Below are 23899 nucleotides of genomic sequence, written 5' to 3'. Positions count from 1 at the left end.
TCGCTGTGCTGGGTGCGCGGTGGCGGAGGCGACGAGCGAGGCCTGGTGAGCACCGCGCGGCGAGAGCCGACTCTTTCGAGGTTGTGTGTAGAAGACGGACGGCAGGCGAGCGAGCGAGGCAGAGGCTCACCCCAGAAGTGGCACCGGGATCGGTTGCCTTGAACCTGGTGAGTGCGGGGCTGTGGCGGCCCCCGACCCCTCCCCCTCCCGCCGGCCGATCCGGCAGTCCTCGGCGGGACCCAGGAGAGGCCCCGCGGCGAGGGCGGGCCGCCGCCTGTGCTCGAGCTGGGGTTCCTGGGCCTGGGCACTCGCGGCGCGTCCGTGCGTCACGGGCCCGGTTGTCCTAACGGCCGCGCGGCAGGCGGAGGGGACGGTGGGGGTGGGGAGCGCTGGTGTGTTCGCCATCGGGAACGCCGGTGGAGGCGAGGCGAGGCAGGGCGGGGCGGGGTGGCGCGGCAGCCGGGCTGTAAGCGGCGCCGGGGACTGCGGGGCGCAGAGGCTGCGGGGCGGCGAGGAGGCAGCGCGGAGCCGAGCGGGCAGCGCGGAGCCGAGCGGGCAGCGCGGAGCCAGCGCCGCGGCCCCACGCAGACGGGCGTGGGGGCGGGGGTGGGCTGCGCAGAGTGTGCGTGACTGAGCCAGGTGAGAATAGGGGATGGGGGTGTGTGTAAAAACCCTAACTGAGGCAGTAGGGAACGGTCTGGTCTCGGAAATTGTCAAGTTTCAGCCAGAGCCGGAGGTTCGGGGGAGGGGGCAGGGGAGTGGAGACGGCCGACTGCAGTTTACAGATGTCATAACAACATGGGCCTGAAGCGGCTGACAGGGGTGTGGTAATTATAGGAATGACAGAACTTAGTCTGCACACAGCGTGTGTCAGTGGTGATGCGAGGGAAGCTCAAAATGGGAGGAGAGGACTGAAGGATGACTGGAGTCCGGGAAGCCGTCATGAAGGAATGTTTTCGGTTTGAATGGAAGTATTTAATGTTCGGCTTTTAAGCAAACGATGTCAAGATAATTGATTTTTAAGGTTTAAATTCTGAATAAACAGTTTGAAAGTAATTTTTCTAAGCATACTATTAAATAACATTTCTAACTTTTCAGTCCTCTTTTCCTTTAATAAACACTTCCTTAAAAACCTGTTTCTTAACAGTAGATGAGTAAGTGATTTTTCCCTTCATGTTACTTCAAGGCTCATTATTGACATTTTCCCCTTGTTCTTGCGTTTGTAATATTTTGAAAGTAATTCACAAGCTATTCCCCTTCCATTTTAAATATTGAAGAGATGAAATTTTAACTTCAAAGGAAAGGAAGGATGAACTCTGTTGTACTTTTACTGAAATAATTTATTCTTTGATGGCACTGTTGTGTTTAACACCGGGTTTTCAGTTGGAGAACTTGAGAGAAGTTAAAGGGGTAACGTTTAATGAGCTTTTTTCCAGATACTGTGCTAAATACTTTCTGTAGAGTAAAAGGTTTAATGCTTACAGTAACTCTGAAGGGTGTTATGTTTTTCCTTTTCTACAGATTAAAGCTTTGAGGGTTAGAGAAGTTAAGTAACTTACCTAGGTGTTGCAGCTCTTGTTAGAACAGAATCACTGCCATTTTAGGAATTATTTCTCCTCTCCTTTCACACTTGGTTGTGTTTTCTTTTTTTGGTCCATTCATATGCTCAGAGACTGTGGATGTGGACATGATCAAGACATTGTTCCTGTCCTCATGGAATTTATAGTGTTGCAGAGAAGACTAATAGATAATGACTATAAATATTGACTGCGTAAAATTTTATCGGTCATTATAATTGAGCGGGAGCTGGACTAAAAAGCAAAGGAAGTTCAAATGGAATCAAACAACGTAAGCCTTGAGTGTTTACAGTCTGGTAGAGAAGCAAAACATACATTTATGAAAACCTAGACTAAGCTAAATGATAGAAAATAACACTTCACCAGTGTACTTGCATTATGTTACTTTAGATCCTTATAGAAATTCCTTCACAGAACTGTGAATTAATATTTTGTACTTTAACTTTTATCTAGGATTGGGACATGAGAAAAGGAACATGAAAAAACTCTTCCTTGCCACCCAAGACACTGTTTATAATTTATTTACTGATCCTTAAAAAGTATAAACCTTAAAGACAGGTTCTTTTAAGCCCTCAGTGACAGGCCTTTTTGGTTTTTTTCTTTGCTTTAAAAAAAAATTTAAACAAATGACTCTTTTTATTAGATCATTTCTATTCGTAAGCCATCCTGTTTCTCTTTATACTTTGGCTGTTAGGAGGCTCAGAGCTGTGATCAGCTTTGGTAATTTTCATAATTTTCCTTTGCTTTAACTGTGTTATAAACTATACCAGATAGTCTGGAATTGCTGCTCTCAGTTGTTTCCTGGACTACTTGTTCTCTGTTGCTCTCAATTTTATTTTTACCTTTTCCCTCTCATTTGAGAGTAGGGTTTATTTTATCTACAGTATGTTAGCATAATGTTTGTTGAATTAATGATAAAGTCTTGATGGTTTATGAATTTAAGTCTGTCAGATTGTTTATAGAAGTATGTATGCTTTGTATAAAATCAGTTAAGACTTTTGGCCATGCAAGTAAAGGTGATAGACATAAAGATAATTCCCTGTTAGATAAAGATAATTCCCTGTTACTCTCTTTAAGGTTTGTGTATTTTGCAGGGTATTCTGAATTCAGCCATAATAATGGAAGAAAACATTGAAAATGGTAAACAATTCAATTAGCTGATTGGAGCTGATTTCACTCTATTCTTGCTGCAGTAAGCAGGAGGTGGCCCCAAGCCAGCTGGGAGCCAGATAGGACCTTCATTAGAAAATTTTTAAGTCTTTGCAGTGACAGAGCAGGAATGAAGACTGATGGAACATTCAATTTTTTGTTTGTTTGTTTTTGAAGTTGATAATGCTCCTACACAACAGACCTTAGTGATAAAATGGTTCTGATCGAATGTATTAGACTAATTGGAACAGTGTTTGAAAGCAGGCAATAATCCAAAATGTGGATAATGAGGATAATCTCCTTCACATAATAAGAATAATGCTGCACTTCATATACAAAGATAAGTCTGCTTACTCATCATGATTGATTTTTCAGTGTGAGGAGGGATATGTGCTGAGTTGTCTATGAGTCTTTGTATTCTGTGACCAGCAAGGCAGCTTGGGGTCAAAATGGGGGTTTTTAGCTAGGGAGCAGAAAGACAAGCAAAAGTTGCTCTAACATCTGTTGATGGGTCAAGTACTACATCAGGTGTTTTCACCTGATTATCCTGCAAAACCACATTGAGAAGGTGGTTACATGTATAGGATGGTTAAGTAACTTGTCCTACTTTACAGAGTTAAGTGGTGGAGTTGGGATTCAATCACAGGGCTATTTGTACTATGTTCTCATCAATCGTTAAAGTTTGATTTTGTCTTGGATTGCAGTTCAGTCTTCTGCTCCTCAAACTAGATATAGTTTGTTTAACACCAAGAAATAATATTGTGAAGATCTAATTTACTAAAAGCTGAAAGGCCATTGGAATTCCTTGCTTTACTGACAATAAAAAATACAATTTTTAAATTAGAATAGTATCTGTAAAACAACCGTTCCCTGTCCCACCCTTCACACTTGAGAGGCTACTTATTTATTTCTTTTAGCTGTTTCCTCTTTCATATTTATAAATAACTTGCTCCTATTGCTGTTTCTTGATACAGTAGTTTTAGGCATTATCTATTGACTTTCCACATTTACACATATCCCTTGAATATATTTATTTAGATGTTTATTAAGTCAGCGTTTAGTTATAACTATGTAAATAATTATAGCAGGACCATGCAGTATATTATGATAGCATTTATTCTTTTAACCAATTTTTGTTTTTCCAGGAGTAATACCTGTTTTCCCTTTTCCATTTTGAGACAGCTGTCCTAGAACCTTCTATCCTTTTAAAGCAATCTGGACTGATTACTTTCTAGGCTTATTGCACAGCTGTCACCCTGAAACTTCTCTTTATGTCACCTTAAAATTTTCTGTGCCCTGCTCTGATATTGGATCTCCTATTTTCCATGTTTTTTTTTCACTTCCAGAGAAAGGGTACCTGGGAAGCAAAAACTTTGTTTTTAAGATCTTGCATGGCTGAAAAAAAATCTTTATTTTACCTGTACATTTCATCAATCATTTGTCTTGAGTATAAAAATCCAGGCTTAAAAACTTTGGAAGTCATAGTTCCATTGTTTTCTGCATTCTAATGTTGCCATTGAAATCCATAGCCATTCTTATTCTTCATTTATATGTGACCTTCCCTGCCTTTTTCCCAATCTCCAGAAGCTTTTAGAGTTTTATTTTAAACCCCTGAAATTCCATAATGTGTCTAGATTTTTTTTTTTTTTTCTTTTTTAAGGGCACTCAGTGGGTCCCTACAGGCTGGGGATTTGTGTCCTTTAGTTTTGGGAAATTTATTATTATTAGGGCTTTAGGCTTCCCCGGTGGCTCAGAGGTTAAAGCGTCTGCCTCCAATGTGGGAAACCCGGGTTCAATCCCTGGGTGGGGAAGATCCCCTGGAGAAGGAAATGGCAACCAACTCCAGTATTCTTGCCTGGAGAATCCCATGGACAGAGGAGCTTGGTAGGCTACAGTCCACGGGGTCGCAAAGAGTCAGACACGACTGAGTGACTTCACTTTCACTTTAGGTTAAAAAAAGTTACACTTAACTATGCTTCCCATTTTTGGACACTATCATCAGACTATACAATCCTCTTTCATTTCTGAACCCTACTTCCATTACTTTTTCTAGTAGGTACCCACTGCATTATGGCTGATACATTCCTTGATTATACATGAATCATGAAATATGTAGTGTGTTGTGTGTATGTATATTTAGTTTTTGTATTGTGTTATATACCTTGTTTGGCTTCTTACTATTTTTACTCAGCATTGTTTTGGAGACCTTTCTGTTTTGTGTGTACATATAATTGTGTATAATGTGGAATTCCATAATATGCACATACCACATTTTACTTCTTATTCCCTAATCACTGACACCTGAGTTGCCTTTCTGGCATCACAAGTACACGGTGGTAAATATACTCTTATTTGTACATCCTTATGAACCTGTGTGAGAAGTTCTCTGGGATACATGGCCAGGAGTGGGATTCTTGGGTTATAGAATAGGAGGACTAGCTTATGTGCCTTCTAGCAGTGAGGAGGCTTCTTGTCTGCCCACATCTTTGCCAGTATTTGATTTTATCCAACTTCTTTATTTTTGCAAATCAGGTATAAAATGATGTCTTGTTTTAATTTACATTCTCTGATAATTAATGAGTTTGAGCATCTCGTATCCATTCAGGTTTTCCCTTTTGTTGCTTGTATGTTTTCTCCTTTGTGTTTCTTTTGGGTTTTCTTTTTTTGGGGGGTTTTAGGTTTTTTTTTTGGCTGCACCCTTCTATGCAGCTTGCAAATCTTAGTTCTCCAAACAAGGATTAAACCCAGGCCAGGGAATTGAAAGCCTAGAATCCTAACCATTAGGCCACCAGGGAACTCCCTTTCCTGTCTTTCTTTTTGGTTTGCAGGAGTTTTTTGTGGAGGTTTATTGATTATAGGATTGAAAAATACCTTCTCTTGGCCTGCCATCTTTCTGTTGGTTTTGTCCGTGGTATCTTTTATTGAATGAATATTCTAAATTTGATTCATTGTTTCTTTGATAATCTCTTCCTTATTTGATTTTTTGTCTCTCTCGGGATTTGTTTTATTTGGGTATTAGAATTTTTTGGTCATTTAAAACTTTTTTTCTTTTCCTTCCTCTTTTCCATCACTTAGTCTTTTTGTTCTGTTTCTTGAGAGATTTTTAAAAAATGTTATCTTCCAACCCTTCTATTGAATTTTAAATTCCTGTTCATATTTTAATTTCTTAGAGCTCATTGTTATGATATCTTTCTATTTTTTGGTAGACACTATGGGGCTTTTCAGGTGGCTGAGTGGTAAAGAATTTGCCTGCCAGTGCAGGAGATACAGGTTCAATTTCTGGGTTGGGGAGATCCCCTGGAGTAGGAAATGGCAACCCACTCCAGTATTCGTGCCTGGAAAATTTCATGGACACAGGTGTCTGACTAGCTGCAGCCCATGGGAGCGCAAAGAATTGAGCATGACTAGTGACTGAGCACAGCACCTCATCCTACCTTTAGAAATGCCTGGGGGCCCTCCTGTCTCTGAAACCTCCTGCTTGTGAGCTATATGAATCAGCTTCTTACAGGTGCTTCAGTTCAGTTCAGTAGCTCAGTCGTGTCCAACTCTTTGTGACCCCATGGACTGCAGCACACCAGGCTTCCCTGTTCATCACCCAACTCCCAGAGCTTGCTCAAACTCGTCCACTCGGTGATGCCATCCAACCAACTCATCCTCTGTTGTCTCCTTCTCCTCCTGCCTTCAGTTTTTTCCAGCATCAGGGTCTTCTCAAAAGAGTCAGTTCTTCACATCAGGTGGCCAAAGTTTTGGAGTTTCAGCTTCAACATCAGTCCTTCCAGTGAATATTCAGGACTGATTTCCTTTAGGATGGACTGGTTGGATCTCCTTGCAGTCCAAGGGACTCTCGCGTCTTCTCCAACACCACAGTTCAAAAGTGTCAATTCATCTGCGTTCAGCTTTCTTTATGGTCCAACTCTCACATCCATACGTGACTACTAGAAAAACCATAGCTTTGACTAGACGGACCTTTGTTGGCAAAGTAATGTCTCTGCTTTTTAGTATGCTGTCTAGGTTGGTCATAGCTTTTCTTCCAAGGAGCAAGCGTCTTTTAGTTTCATGGCTGCAGTCATCATCTGCAGTGATTTTGGAGTCCAAGAAAATCTGTCACTATTTCCATTGTTTCCCCATCTATTTGCCATGAAGTGATGGGACTGGATGCCGTGATCTTAGTTTTTTGAATGTTGAGTGTTAAGCCAGCTTTTTCACTCTCCTCTTTCACCTTCATCAAGAGGCTCTTTAGTTTCTCTTTGCTTTCTGCTATTAGGGTAGTGTCATCTTCTTATCTGAGGTTATTGATACTTCTCCCGGCAGTCTTTTTGATTCCAGGTTGTGCTTCATCCAGCATGGCATTTCGCATGGTGTACTCTGCATGTAAGTTAAATAAGCAGAGTGACAGTATACAGGCTTGACACACTCCTTTCCCAATCTGGAACCAGTCCATTGTTCCATGTCTGATTCTAACTGTTGCTTCTTGACCTGCACACAGATTTCTCAGGCGGCAGGTAAGGTGGTCTGGTATTCCCATATCCAAGAACTTTTTTACAGTTTTCTCAGTAAAAGGCTTTAGCGTAGTCAATAAAGCAGAAATGGATGTTTTTCTGGAACTCTCTTGCTTTCTCTATGATCCAGTGGACGTTGGCAATTTGATCTCTGGTTCCACTGCCTTTTCTGAATCCACCTTGAACATCTGGAAGTTCTTGGTTCATGTGCTGTTGAAGCCTGTCTTGGACTGCAAAAGATCAGTTTTTATCCCCAAGAAAGGCAATGCCAAAGAACGTTCCAACTACTGAACAGTTGCACTCATCTCACGCTAGCAAATACAGGTGCTTAGGCTTCAGAATTTGCCACTTAACTGGTAAAATATCATTAGATCATCTGTTTTAAGGATTCTAAAAAGTTTTTGACATCTCATCTGTGACCTTTGATACTCTCTTTTTGTGTTCTATCTTTGTAGTTCATCCTTTTTTAAAAAAAAGTTATAATTTTGGTATGGATTAGTCTACCAAATCCATCATTGTATTTCTTAAACTCTTTATCTTCTGGTCTGTTCGGTCTCTCCATGATATTTGAGTGTTGTATAATCAGTACTTTAGTGTTGAATAAAATTAAATTTCTGAGCATTAAGATGTTAATATGATTTGGGAGGAAAGCACATACATCCTAAAATGATAAATCTTAATTTAAATTTATGAGAACGCTTATAAGTGTATAAGTGAAGTCGCTCAGTCATGTCCGACTCTTTGCGACCCCATGGACTGTAGCCTACCAGGCTCCTCTGTCCATGGGATTTTCCAGGCAATAGTACTGGAGTGGATTGCCATTTCCTTCTCCATTTAAGTGTATACATAATAGATATATTAAATTCAGTAATGAATATGAATTGGATAAACACAAGTTCCCCCACTCCCATGAAGGAGTCCTTTATGCCTTTTTTGGGGAAAGGTTTCTGTTAAAAAAAATCTTAACTTATAAGGGAGGAGAAAGTTTTCACTGTTGATAAAGACCTGAAGTATTCAATCAGAGGGCTTCCCTAGTGTCTCAGATGGTAAAGAATTTGGTGAAATAACATGTTGAGTTGATAAAATTCTAAAAGTAAAAGTAAAGAAGTTTACTTTTTAAAAAAGTAAAGAAATTTAATGTTTTAGTTAGGCCGGGAAGCCTCATTGTAGTAAATTATATGTTTCCACCTTTACTTTTTGAAATTTTTCTTATTGTATAGTTAGTATATTATCTACTATAGAAAATTTGGAAGATAAAAGAGAATATTAATTTACATTTCAGATTTTTATAAGTTATGAAATATTTTTAAAAATACAGAGAATGGTATAGATTGGGGTTTTGTTCCCACCATCCAGATTTTTCACATGTTAATGTTCTGTTTTTCTTATTTCCCAATATATTATGATTATGTGTCATAGCCAAGCCCTCATTTTGGAATTTTTAGGTTTACAAGTTTTCAAGTATCAGTCATTCTGCTGTCATCATTCTTATATATAATATTGATTTTATTTCCTTTGGGTACATTCCAAAAGTGGAATTACTGAGTCTTGGGGTGTAAATTCCCAAAATCTTCGGTAAGTATCTTCCTTTAAATGTTTGGATATTGAGAATGTCTTCGTAGAGCCTTGCACAATGGAAACCCATAGATACTGGAAGGTCGAAGCTTATAGTAAATGTCTCAGTTAAAGAAGGTCTGAAGCTGAGACATGAAAGAAAGGATGGATTTCTGTTAGATTAATAGAGTTGAAGCTGTAAGATGTAATCAAAGATGAACACCTCAGAATCATATTTGTAGCATTGACTTCTCCCAGATGAGGCTTATTGCAGGGTTTTTCAAAACTTGCCCCCATTGAACACAAGAATGTTGTCACTAAAATAAGATACTCTAATGATTTTACAGGGAAGATATGGGTAGGATATTTTAAATTCCATTTTTCTTTCCTAATTTTTATTAAAATATTTTTAAGGGACCTGTTACTACTTGACTCCAAAAGTGAAAATCACTCAGTTGTGTCCGACTCTTTGCGACTCCATGGACTATACAGTCCATGAAATTCTCCAGGCCAGAATACTGGAGTGAGTAGCCTTTCCCTTCTCCAGGGGGTCTTCCCAACCCAGGGATTGAACCCAGGTCTCCAGCATTGCAGGCGGATTCTTTACCAGCTGAGCCACAAGGGAAACCCACTTGACTAGAGGTTGACAACAAATGAATAATAAATATTTACAAATGGGAGAGCATATACTCTGGAATGCAAACTCACACCTTTCCATTCTCTAATGAAAAAATAGATTCCAAAAATATTCACCAATGAACTGAAAATTTTCTATACTTAAGATTCATTTATGGTTAAATTCATAAATCTGTAACTTGCTTATTTTGCAGTCATACTTTCTTAAAGTTTTGGTTTTTTAGTATTAAGTACATGTCATGTTTTCTTATAAAATCATGCTTTATTTATACAATGGATTAAATATACTAATATTTTATAGTGTTGCACAAAGAATACTGTGAATGTTAAATATTTACAGTGGTTAGCATGTGTTTGGGATTTATTGAATGCTTGGATTGACTCAGTGTACTGAATATAGTATATACCAATATAATAAAAATGTCTCTACACTCATTGTATTTTGGGTATAGATTGGTGATGAAGAGTGGAAAGAGTATTGAATTAATCAAGGCCAAAGGAACTTGTAGGGCAGAGAAGTTCAGATTTGATCTAAGAAGTGCTGAAAACTCATTCTAGGTCCTTTAGTTCAGTTGACTTCAGTCGCTCAGTTGTGTCCGACTCTTTGCGACCCCATGAATCACAGCACGCCAGGCCTCACTGTCCATCACCAACTCCCGGAGTTCACTCAGACTCATGTCCATCGAGTCGGTGATGCCATCCAGCCATCTCATCCTCTGTCATCCCCTTCTCCTCCTGCACCCAATCCCTCCCAGCATCAGGGTCTTTTTCAGTGAGTCAACTCTTCACATGAGGTGGCCAAAGTACTGGAATTTCAGCTTTAGCATCAGCCCTTCCAATGAACACCCAGGACTGATCTCCTTTGGATGGAGTGGTTCAATCTCCTTGCAGTCCAAGGGACTCTCAAGAGTCTTCTCCAACACTACAGTTCAAAAGCATCAATTCTTTGGCGCTCAGCCTTCTTCACAGTCCAACTCTCACATCCATACATGACCACTGGTTCTTAGACATTGAAATTATGCAGTGACAAAGTGTTAAGATTAATTTGAGAGCTGTGTGAAGGATGAATTAAAAACCAAAGAGTCTGAAGTTAAGGAAGGGTGGTTAGAGCTGTTGCAGTTATCTAGCTGTAAAGAATTGGACATGACTTAGCAACTGAACAACTACAAGTTATCTATCTGTATGATAGGCACCTAAATCAGACGGGTGACAGTGAGAATAGATAGGAATAGATAAAATCAAACACTTTGGATGGAATAATAGGCAAATTTTGATTATTTTAACTAAAGAGACATGAAGGGGAAATTGGGAGATTTCATTTTGGAAGAGTACGTTTCTGTTTTACCACCAGTTTTGCATCTTGGTTTTAACTTTATTGCTTTTGGGGCTTTATTTTCCTAGAAAACGAGAAAAATCGGGCATAATGTCTTTAATTTTAAAGGCTTCTGGTTCCTGAGAGAGTGCAGTTATTGACAGTAACTTAAGTTTTTAAATTAATCACTTAGGTGATAATATCCTAAAGATGTTTGCTTAGTATAAAGATAATTTTCTCATTCTATTACATGTCCATTTGATTATAAATCTCTATAGAAATGATTTCATTTCTTTGTTACCTGAGCTCTCTTCAATCCAACTGCAGCCTACATTTCAGTTGTGTTTTGCATTGAAATGAAAAGAGTGTTAGTCGCTAAGTTGTGTCTCATTCTTTGAGAACCCATGGACTGTAGCCCTCCAGGTTCCTCTGTCCGTGGGATTTTCCAGGACAGAGGGTTGCCCTTCCCTTCTCCAGGAGATCTTCCTGATCCAAGGATTGAACCCTGATCTCCTACATTGCAGGCAAATTCTTTACCCCCTGAGCCACAAGGGAGACAAAATTATTTTGCATCCGTTTCCAGTAAAACTTTTGCTTCCACTGTGGAGATTTTCAGTTGCATGCAGACGCGTGTCAGAATACACTTGGTAATGTTCGAAAGAAGAAACAACACTGAAGACCTGGTATGTGTCAGACCTATTACTTCAAATTTTTGAAAGGACAGTTGTGTCTATTTTTCAAAAAACCTCCCACGCAGCAAATATAATCTCCTCATTCCCATGCACAGAGAGAACTCAGTCTCATTTATTTCATTTGTGAAGAAATCCTTGATTTTTTAAAAAATGTTGACTATTAGAGCAATTTTAGGTTCCCAGCAGAATTGAATGGAAACTACTGAGTTCCCATCTACGGCCTACCCCATATACACACAGTGTCCCTCACCACTTACATTTTCACCAGAGTGGTACATTGGTTATAATCCAGTGAACATTGATGCATCATTATCACCCAAAGCCAGTAGGCTACATTTAGGTTCATTCTTGGAGTTGTACACTCTGTGGGTTTTGACAAAAGTAAAATGACATATATCAGCTGTTACAGTATCCAACAGAATAGGTTCACTGCCTCCAAAATCGTCTTGCACTTTGCTATTCATCCCTTAAACCCCTGGCAACCGCTGATCTTTTAAATAGTTTTGCCTCTTCAGAATGTCATAAAACTGGAATCATGTGGTGAATACAATATCCACCCAAAGAGGGAGGAGGGTATTTTATTAAATAATCAATCTCATGTATGGATACTGATTTAACATTTTTAAGAAAACTAATAATTATAAAGAATAATACACTGTGACCAAATATGTTTATTCCAGGAGTCAACAATCATTGTTAAGAAATGTATTAATATCTCACATATTTTATGTGTCAGAGGAGATAAACAATAACCATTTTAATAACTGCCAAAAAGACATTTGATCTGATTCAACATACATTTGGTTTTTAACTTTAGTGACATAGATACGGATGGGTGGTACTTACATGTGATTTTTTAAACTATCTCTGCTGTGACACACCTGGAGCTATGTAAATTGCTGGTAGAGATGCATGATACTATGGCCCCTGTAGAAAGCAGTTTGACAATTTCTTGTAAAGTTAAACATACACCTACCATGGTGGTGGTTTAGTTGCTAAGTCGTGTCTGACTATTGCAACCCCATGGAGTGTAGCCTGCCAGGCTCCTGTCCATGGGATTTTCCAGGCAAGAATACTGGTGTGGGTTGCCATTTCCTTCTCCAGTGGATTTGTATGACCCAGCAGTCTCGCTCTTCATTTATCTAAACACAAGCTATATATGAATGTTTACAGTAGTTTCTTCATCCTGACCCCAAACTGCAATCTAGATGTCTATCACTGGTGAATAGATAAGCATATTGTGAAATACAATGGGATATAATTCAGCAATAAAATAAATCGGTTACTAATAGAGACAACAATATGAAGGTAGCTCAAATTAGTTAATACCGAGTGAAAGAAGCCACATGCAAAATGCTACGTTTTGTATGGCTCCATTTATTTGACATTCTGGAAAATGAAGATTATAGGGACAGTTTGCTTGGGATTGGGGCAAGTGGATTTATTACTGAGGGACCTGACTGAAGTTTTTGTAGGTGCGAAAAATGCTCTCATCTTCATAGTCATGATGTTTACTTAAATGGCAAGTTTTACTGTATGTAAATTTTGTTGCTGTTGTTCAGCTGCTCAGTTGTGGCTGACTCTGTGACTCCATGGACTGCAGCATGCCAAGCTTCCCTGTCCTTCACTACCTCCAGGAGTTTGCTCAAACTCAGCGTCCATTGAAAGTCAAAGAGTCTTCTCCAATACCACAGTTTGAAAACATCAGTTCTTCTATGCTCAGCCTTTATAGTCCAACTCTCGTATCCATACATGACTACTGGAAAAACCATAGCTTTGACTATATGGACCTTTGTGGGCAAAGTAATGTCTCTGTTTTAATATACTGTCTAGGTTTGTCATAGCTTTCCTTCCAAGGAGAAAGTGTGTTTTAATTTCATGGCTGCAGTCACCATCTGCAGTGATTTTGGAGCCCAAGAAAATAAAGTCTTTCACTGTTTCCATTGCTTTCCCCATCTATGTGCCATGAAGTGAGGGGACCAGATGCCATGATCTTAGTTTTTTGAATGTTAAGTTTTAAGCCAGCTTTTTCACTCTCCTCTTTCACCTTCATCAAAAGGCTCTTTAGTCCTCTTCGCTTCCTACCATTAGGGTGGTGTCATCTGCATATCTGAGGTTATTGATGTTGCTCCAGGCAATCTTGATTTCAGCTTGTGTTTGATCCAGCCCAGCATTTTGCATGATGTTCCCTGCATATAAGTTAAATAAGTAAAAAATACATCCTTGATGTAGTCCTTTCCCAGTCCTTCGTTCCATGTCCTGTTCTAACTGCTGCTTCTTGACCTGCATACAGGTTTCTCAGGAGGCAGGTAAGGTGGTTTGGTATTCCTATCTCTTTAAGAATTTTCCACAGTTTAAATGTAAATTGTACCCCAATAAACATAAGCTTTAAAAAACCCCAAAAAACGTGTCAAGAATGTCAGCTGAAAGTATCAGAAACAGAATTCAGTAGCTGATTTAATTCAGTGGCTGGCTTTAAAAAATTACCATAAAATAGTAATTTTCCTATAAACAATGACCAGTTATAATATAATGGAAGGACACATTACATTTATCATTGTAACAGAAGAGATAAGTGGAAATACATAATTTCTGACCAAACAGATATACATTGTAAATATGTTTCCTTAATCTATGAATTGAATGCTGTCTGAACATCAAAAGATTGTTTTCCCCCTCTTAAGACAGAGAAGATTATCTGAACCAAAGATTCTCAATATTTTGGTGTCAGATTTACACGGACTAAGGATCCTGAAAACTTTCATATTATTGTGTATCTGTTAATATTTATTGTTTTAGAAATAAAGATTACATTTTAAAACATAAGATATACAGCAAACATTCCTTTAGGCACAAGACTGCTGATATCATCTCATTAGCATACCTCTGAAAAACTTATGAGTGAAAGTGAAAAAAGCATATAACTGAGAGTATTATGGAAATAGTGTTCATGAGAAACATTTTTTGTTCACATGTCATACTGTCAGATATGGAAAATTTTGAATGAGCCTTTGGTTAGTGATGATGGTGGTGGGGAACTGTTGCACTCACTCACTGGTACATTGGTGCAGTAGTTTAGAGGGAACTTTGACCATATTAAAATTTTAAATGAACGTATTTTTGATCTTGAGATTCCATTGTTTTTATTTCATTTATGGATATAATTACAAATACATGAGAGAGAATATTGGTTACGGCATTGTTTGTAATAGAAAATTGAAGTGAAGTGAAAGTTGCTCACAGTTGTGTCCTACTTTTTGCAACCTTATGGACTATACAGTCTATGGAATTCTCCAGGCCAGAATACTGCAGTGGGTAGCTGTTCCCTTCTCCAGGGGATCTTCCCAACCCAGGGATTGAACCCAGATCTCCCACATTGCAGGTGGATTCTTTACTAGCTGTGCCACAAGGGAAGCCCAAGAATACTGGAGTGGGTAGCCTATCCCTTCTCCAGTAGATCTTCCCGACCCAGAAATCTAACTGGAGTCTCCTGCATTGCAGGAGGATTCTTTACCAACTGAGCTGTCAGGGAAGCCCCAATAGAAATCCTAGGAATAGGAATCTAACTGTTATTCCTATTTCTAGGAATAGGAATCCAACATAGGAATCCATCTGTTCTCTGTGTCCTTTCTCAGCACCATTAGTTATGATTCCTTCAGAATTATTTGCAAATTCTCATCTGCATTGCACCAGTCTTTCAGTCTGTCTAACAAAATACCACTGGATATATGTATTAGTCTGCTTGGGCTACCATTAAAAAGAAAGTTGAAGTCAGGCTTAATTGTCAGTGATATGTCTGGTCTAGTTATTATGCTATGAAAATTACTATGTTGTTAAAAATGATAAAGCTCTCTAGGAAAGTTGAAAGTTGACGCAGAGTGTAAAACTGGGTATAGAATTGCTCTGTCAGTATACAGTAATAACTGAAAGGATATGTATGTGTTTGTATAACCAATTCTTGAAAAGATATATGGAAAACTTGATAGTGGCTACCTTTAGAAACAGTGAGGGAGATACACTTTCATTTTCTTTTTATACCCTTCCATACAGGGAGGCCTGGCGTGCTGCGATTCATGGGGTCGCAAAGAGTCGGACACGACTGAGTGACTGAACTGAACTGATAGTGTCTTTCTTTTTTAATGTTTTGAAATTCAAAGACACAGGTGCACTGTATGAATGGTAGAAATTATTAGAATGTTGGAGTCATTTGTGAGTTCTTTGATACCAAAATTTAACCAAAGAAGTAATTAAAAAAACCAAGAGGCCTTTGCATTTCTCATGTGTACTTACTTCTTTTAAAGAAGAGTTGCTCTACTCAAACATGACTTACTACTGTTCTTGTCAGTTCTTTCTTTCTTTTTCTTTTTTTAGAGGGAATACATAAACTGTATATATAAGAATGTAATGTACAGTGAGGTGAATTCAAGCACATGACAGATGAACAAATGAACCTGCAAAAATGGGTTGACTTCGTTTCATTTCTATACGAGATCCTGTCTCCCTCTTTCCTCAGTCTCCAGTATGTACTGCTCTACTTGACTGTGTTCTATCATGCTAAGTCGCTTCAGTCGTGTCCGACTCTGTGCGACCCCACAGACGGCAGCCCAGCGGGCTCCCCCGTCACTGGGATTCTCGAGGCAAGAACACTGGAGTGGGCTGCCATTTCCTTCTCCATTGTCAGTTCTTTCTAAGGTTGTTCTTTCTAACGTCTCCGCCTTTGTGGGTCTTTCTCTTTTAGCCCCTGTAGTCCTATCTATGCCTCACAACCTTGCTGAAACACCGTCTTCTCTATGAAGCCACCCCTGATCAGTTTAGTCAGATGAGATCTTTTTTTGAACATTTAGAGCTATTTATAGCCATTTCTTCATTACACAAATATCAGGTGTGGTCTATATATGGGCCAAACAGTGGAAGTATGCTTTCATATGTTACTTCTCTTCACCTTATGAAGTATGATCTCCATAGTGCTAATAAGGAAACCCAGATTCACAGAATTTTAGTATCTTCCCTACATCTTGGTGCTTAGAAGTAAATTTGAAAATAGGGCTTCAGTGCCACACCTCTTCTCTGGACTTGCTTCTTATGTCACTTTAATAAAAAGCAAATGAATAATTAAGTTCTGTGTGACCATTTCTTTCCTCTTTAGAGTTTTTCTAGCTTAAAAATTTTTTGAAATATTTAAATCTTATAGACGAAATGTACAAAGCCCACCTGTTTACCTTTCATCCGCCTTCCCCAGTTGTTCAGTTTACCTTCTGCTCCATTTATGTTATCATTTTTTCTCTCTCTGTATGTGTATGCTGTGTTCCCACTTTGCCTTTCCTTAATTGCCTGCCCTTCCAGCTCCATGTTGAATCTAGGCTTCTAGTTATTTAAATCTAATCGATTTTGGTTGTAAACTTTATCTGGATCTTGCCCTGTTTCTATACTACTGTATCTTTAACCTGAAACTTCTGATTCTTCAATTTGGATATCATTGCAGCACTATTGATATTATGCTGTCCTGTGATATTTCAGAACCAAAATGCTACTTGCCTTAGGAATCCAACTGTTCTCTATGTCCTTTCTCAGCATCACAAGTTATGATTCCTTCAGAATTATTTGCAAATTCTCATCTGCATTGCACCAGTCTTTCAGTCTATCTAACAAAATACCACTGGGTATATGTATTAGTCTGCCTGGGCTGCCATTAAAAAAGTACCACAGATTGGGTGATTTATTAAACAACAGAAATTCATTTTCTCACAGTTCTGGAGGCTGCATGTTTAAGATCAAGGTTCCAGCAGGGTTGGCTTCTGGTAAGGCCTCTCTTCCTGACTTGCAGATGGTCACCTTCTGTCTTTTCTCACATAACTTCTCGTCTGAGCACAGGGCAGGGGGTGTAGGTAGAGGTCTCCGGTGTCTCTTGCTCTGGTAAGAACACCCACTCTATTGGATTAAGGCCCCATCCTTATGACCTTATTTGACCTTAATTATCTGTGAGCCTCCTGAATCCTTCCCTATAAAGGATGAAAATAATAATTCTTGCCCTGTACGCTTTTTTGTTTTTTAAAGAGATTCAAGTAAAATAGGTGATGTGACATAGGACATTATCAATCAGTGATTCTCAAACCAGGCTTGCATCAAAATCATCTTAAAAATAACTGTTTCTTTGACTTTTAAGTCTGATGGCATAAGAACTCTGCAGACCTGGTCACTAGTACAACAGAGGAAAACTATTAAAAAGCAACTTCTTAGAGATTTGGAAATAGTCCTAGGGCATACAGTAAATGCACAACTTCTGCTGGAAGGAATGTTTTCTTCCTAGGAGAAGCAGGACATCAGGATTTCTCATCTTACCCCCAGATGCCTGCTGTTGAGGCTAAGTTCTGGGCCAGTGTGTTGCAAAAGTAGGGGGCTACCTTCTGTCCAGCCCCTACTTGTGGAATAAAGGGTTACCTTGGTAACAGAGCTGCTAGGGAATAGATCACCTTTTCTGTAGGTTGTAAGGTGGTAGCTCTGTGTCAGGAGAGACAATCTCTGTTTGCTACCTGTCCACCACCAAATACTCAGTTCCTAAATGGATGTCACTCCAAAAAATGAGCTGTTGTCCACATCCTCATCTTGAGAGCCTCGATTGAGAGGTTTTGCTTGGGGGTAAGTTGGAGGAGAAGGGGACCACAGACGATGAGATGGTTGAATGGCATTACTAACTCAGTGGACATGAGTTTGAGTAAACTCCGGGAGTTGGTGATGGACAGGGAGGCCTGGTGTGCTGCAGTCCGTGGGTTGCAAGACTGAACTGAACTGAGAGGAGAGAAGCAGGTCATAAAACATAGCTCTTAATCTCTGCCTCAAGGAACTGACTTCATTTGCAGTAGAGCTGGAGAAGTTCAAACCTAAGAGTACTTTCACAAACAGTGGAGATTGATTGTGAAAACTACCTCCCAAAGGCAGTTGGAACATTTGTAGATTCAAGAAGATACAAACTAAACTGCAGGCCATTGAGTTTGCCAGCAAGAACCTGGGATAAGAGACAGCTGGAAGGAGCCTTTCTGGGGACAGTGAATGTCAAACTATGACTTGAAACTACTCCTTCCAAGGAGCCTGAATCTGATTGGATTTCTCTGTAGCACAATTTGTGCCTGAAGCTGTTGTTTAAAACAGTAGAGTGATCAGCTGGCAATTAGTGGAGGTTAATATCTGGGAGTAGTCACAGAAAGAGTCCTGACAAATTACTGTTAGGGCAAGATGACTTCGGGCATATCTGGGCTATTTCCCCGTTGAGGATCAACGTCAGATGTTCAACACTCCAAGTGGCTGGGTGTGTGTGGTAGGAAAGTGGACTTTAAAATAAAACAGCAGATTGCTAAACAAGTAAACAAATAAAAATATAAAACCTCAAAGATGGAGGAGTGTACTCAGAGTTGCCACATAGTATTATAAAAGATGGTGAGTTCCCAGTAAAAAGGTAAAAGATGTGCAAACAGAAACAAAATCCAGGAAAATATGGCTGATACACTGGGACGAACAGACAGTAGAAACTGCCTGTTGGAAAAGATGTTGGAGTTAATAGAAATAGGCTTTGAAGTAATCATTATAAGTGTATTCAAAGAATCAAAGGAAACCTTCATCAAAGAAGTCAAATATGATGACAACCCATGTGAAATAGATACTAACAATCAAGGGACAGAAATTTAGAAGAACCAAGTGGAAATTCTGGAGTTGAAAAGTACTATAACTATGAAACGGAGAAGGCAATGGCACCCCACTCCAGTACTTTTGCCTGGCAAATCCCATGGGCAGAGGGGCCTGGTAGGCTGCAGTCCATGGGGTCGCTAGGAGTCGGACACGACTGAGCAACTTCACTTTCACTTTTCACTTTCATGCATTGGAGAGGGAAATGGCACCCCACTCCAGTGTTCTTGCCTGGAGAATCCCGGGGATGGGGGAGCCTGGTGGTGGGCTGCCGTCTCTGGGGTCGCACAGAGTCAGACACGACTGAAGCGACTTAGCAGCAGCAGCATAACTATGAAAAATTAGGGGGCTCAATAGTAAGATTTGAATTGGTGGAAAGAAAAAATTAGTGAACTGGAAATAGATCTGTAGAAATCCAAGGAAAGGAGAGGAAGAAAATGAATAAAATTGAAAAGTGCCTCAGAGGAATGTGGGGCACCATTAACTGCACCACAGTGTACATAATGAGAGTACCAGAAGAAAAGAGGAGAAAAAACAGTGGAAAAGTATTCATGGAGATAAAACTGATTTTAAAAGCAGGTGTGTAAAATAATGTGTGTACAGTAAATCCCCTACATACAAATGAGTTCTGTTCTGATAGCACATTCATAAGTCCAGTTTGTTCATAAGTCCAACACAGTTAGTCTAGGTACCTAATTAACACAACCATCTTTATACCAACAGTACTATACTATAATAAGTTTATAATACTTTTCATAAAAATAATACATGAGAACAAAAATGAACATTTTTAATCTTCAGTACAGTACCTTGAAAAGTACAATAATAAAGTACAACAGCTGGTATACAGGGGCTGGCATTGAGGGAACAGGCAAGAAGAGCTGCTGACTAGAGTAGGGAGAGGAGATGGGAAATGGTAGAGCTGAAGGATCATCAGCAATAGGAGACGGAAAGCATGCTGCAATTTTACTCATGCCTGCCTGACATTGATGGCACAGGTTCTGGTTCCTTGCTGGATTCCGTTCAATCTACCTTCTTGAGAAAAAATGATCCAGTCATGTCTGGATAGTAGCTCTGTTCTTGTCATAGGTGACACGGTATCACTGGATTGCATTCTGAACAGCTGTTGCAACTTTCATGTACTATTCTATATTTGGGTCCTTGCCTCAAAAACTTAACAGTGCTTTCTCAAATAAAGAAAATCGCCTGGCAGTTCCCTGCATTGTGAATCTCTTCAGTTCTTAAGTTACTTCCTCTTCTCACTCTGCTCTCTCAGTTACTTTCACTTTTGTTTCTATCATTATTGCTTGGCACTTAGTATCTTAGCAGTACCAGCTTATGTCACTGCTGCTTTTACATTTGTTTCTGTACATCCTGGGCTTGAAATAAAGATACTAAGAAGAATGAGTGCCAAAGAATTGATGTTTTCGAATTGTGATGCTAGAGAAGACTCTTGAGAATCTCTGGGACAACAGGGAGATCAGACTAGTAAATCCTTAAGGAAATCAGCCCTTAATGTTCATTGGAAAGATTGACGCTGAAGCTCTAATACTTTGGCCACCTGATGCAAAGAGCCAGCTCTTTGGAAGATAGAATCTTGAGTCTGGTGCCTTAGACCACTCGGCCATCCTGACATGACACTGAGCCAGCTCTTTGGAAAAGACCGTCATACTGGGAAAGATTGAGGGCAGGAGGAGAAGGGAATGACAGAGGACGAGATGTTTGGATGGCATCACTGAGTCAATGGATGTGAGTTTGAGCAAATTCCAGGAGGTAGCAAAGGAAAGGGAAGCTTGGCATGCTGCAGTCGATGAGGTTGCATAGAGTCGGAGATGACTTAGTGACTGAACAACAGCAACATTCAGTACAGTACAGTGAAGTACATACACAGAAGCACAGCCACTTACAATGGATGCATGCCTGTGACAGTGTACACCAGAACGTGAACTACCTTACATGATTGGACATGTGAATGCATGTTCGCAGCGTGAAACTTCATGTGTAGGGGCCTTAGTGTAATATATTCTTGGGCCTGTAGAAATGTAATATATTTGAAATGTATCTGCTAATAGCTCAGAGTAGGTGAGTGGGAACAAACCTATGTTAAGCTAAGGAAATAACATAGATGATAAAGTAATAATAACTGTTGTTGGGTTTGTAACATTATATAACAACAGTATGATAAAATGAGAAAAGGGATAGAATTATATAACATAATGTTTCTATATGTCCTTGGAATTTAGGGAGTGTTAAGTCTGAAGCTGATTCTGAGAAACGAAAGTGTATGGAAAGCCCTTGAGCAACTCCTAGGGGGAAAAAACAAAAAAATACAGTGAAAAATCACTGTAGAAAATTTTAATTGCTTCATTAAAAAACACTTATTACAAAAGAAAGCAGTAATAGAGGAATAAAAGACATGAGACAGAAAATAAAAAATGAAAAAGCAGTCATCATGCCAACTGTATCAGTAATAACACTAAATATGAATTAATTAAACAGTCTAATTAGAAATGCAGAAATTGTCAGACTATATCCAACTATATACTCTCTATAAGAGACATACGTTATTTACCTTATTTTATTTTTTGGCTGGATCGTGGCACATGGGATCTTAGTTCCTTGACTGGAGATTGAACCCATGCTCCCTGCAATGGAAGTGTGGAGTCCTAACCACTGAACTGCTAGGGAAATCACTGAGACATATTTTAAGTTCAAACATACAGATACATCAAATGTATAAGTATGGAAAAAGATGAATAAGTAGCAACTAGGAAGAAGCTGGAGTGGCTATACCAATAACAGAATAGATTTTAAAACAAAGAATGAACACGTGTACACCCGTGGCGGATTCACGTTGATGTATGGCAAAACCAATACAATACTGTAAAGTAATTAGCCTCCAATTAAAATAAATTTATATTTAAAAAACCAAAGAATATTACTAGAGATAAAGAGAGACACTTTATGGTGATAAAAGGGTCAATCCACTAGATAGGTCCAAATTATTATATGTACCTAATAATAGCATCAAAATACATGAAGCAAAAACTGACAGGAAAGAAAAGGAAGTAATAGTTCAATAATAATGGTTGGGAGACTTCAATTACTGTACTTTTAATAATGGACAGAGCCACTTAGCATAACGTCAGCAAAGAAACACCACTATATATGGACATGCGGAGAGGGTGAGATGTATGGAAAAAGTAACATGGAGACTTACATGACCATATGTACAATAGATGGTCACCGGGAGTTTGCCTTATGGCTCAGGAAACTCAAACGGGCTTTGAATCAACCTAGAAGGGTGGGATGGGGAGAGAATATATGTATACCTATGGCTGATTCATGTTGAAGTTTGACAGAAAACAACGAAATTATGTAAAGCAATTATCCTTCAATAAAAAAATAAAAATGAAACAACACTATAAACCAACTAGACCCAGTAGATATGTATAGAACACATCACCACCTAGCAACAGCAGAACGTGTATATTATTCTCAAATGCATGTGGGGCATATTTTAGGACACACCGCGTGCTGGGCCACAAGACAAACCCAACACATTTAAGAGGATTGAAATAGTACAAAGGATGTTCTCTGACCGCCATGAAGAGAAATTAGAAATGAAAGCAGAAAGGAATTTGGGGAACTCATAAACATGTGGAAGTTAAGGAGCATATTCCGAAATAGTCCGTGGGTCAAAGAAGAAAAAGAAAGGGAAATCAGGACATACTTTTAAGATAAGTGAAAACGAAGTTAGCATCTAAGAAAACTTAGGGACTACAACTAAAGCAGTGCTTAGAGGGAAATTTCTAGCAATAAATGCCTCAATTAAGAAAGAGGAAAGATCTCAAATCAATAACCTAACCTTCTTTAGTAAGTCACTGGAAAAAGAAGAGCAAAATAGAAGGATGGAAGTAGTAAAAATAAGATAAAAATTAATGAACTAGAAAATAGAAAAACAGTACAGAAAATTAAGGAAGCCAAAAACTGGTTCTTTGAGGAGACCAGCAAAATTGAGAAACCTTAGCTAGGTTGAGAAAGAAGACTCAAATTACTAGAGTCAGAGATGGAGAAACCTTAGCTAGGTTGAGAAAGAAAACTCAAATTGCTAGAGTCAGAGATGGAAGAAGGAACATAACTAAAAATAAGAGAATGATAAAGGAAACTTATGACCAGCTGTGTACCAATGTTACATGCATTCGTGCATGCTTAGTGCTGTTTGACTCTTTGTGACCCCATGAACTGTACCCCATCAGGCTCCTGTGTCCATGGAATTTTCCAGCAAGAATACTGAAGTGGGTTGCCATTTCCTACCCCAGTAAGTTTCATGGCTTAGGTAAAATGGACACATACTTTTGGAAAGGCTAAAACTGGCTGAAACAGATAATCTGAAGAGACCTAAAACAAGTGAAGAGATTGGATTAATCATAAAAACTCCTGCAAAGAAAAGCCCTAGCCTGCTGAATTCTACCAGACGTTTAAAGAATTGACTAATTCTTCACCAACTCTTGCAAAAAACTGAAAGGAGGAATATTTCCCAACATATTTTATAAAGCTAATATTGCCCTGATGCTGAGGACATCATAAGGGGAGTACAGACCAATATCTCTTACAATTATGAACACAAAAATTTTCAATAAAATACTAGCAAACTAAAGTCAGCAACACATAAAAAGATTTATACAGCATGACCAAGTGGCATTTATCCCATAAATGTAAGGTTCACAAACCAATTATGTAATAATATATCAGTAAATAAAAAACAAAAGTTTTTGCAACAGATGGAAACATTTTTTTGAC

General features: G+C 39.0%; 1 protein-coding gene across 1 annotated transcript in view; it reads left to right on the top strand.

Moving 5' to 3' along the window:
- The first annotated feature begins 39 nt into the window (after positions 1–39).
- The window catches only part of KPNA1 (karyopherin subunit alpha 1), a 68507-nt gene continuing 44647 nt past the window's right edge, over positions 40–23899 (top strand). The window contains exon 1 of the mRNA XM_068986591.1: positions 40–167. The gene's annotated coding sequence lies outside the window, so the exon portion shown is untranslated. The remainder of the gene's footprint in view (positions 168–23899) is intronic.

This window comes from Capricornis sumatraensis, chromosome 1 (assembly GCF_032405125.1).
Source record: "Capricornis sumatraensis isolate serow.1 chromosome 1, serow.2, whole genome shotgun sequence".
Taxonomy (NCBI): Eukaryota; Metazoa; Chordata; class Mammalia; order Artiodactyla; family Bovidae; genus Capricornis; species Capricornis sumatraensis.
Note: the sequence above shows the minus strand (reverse complement) of the source record. Positions and strands in the feature narration are given on the sequence as shown.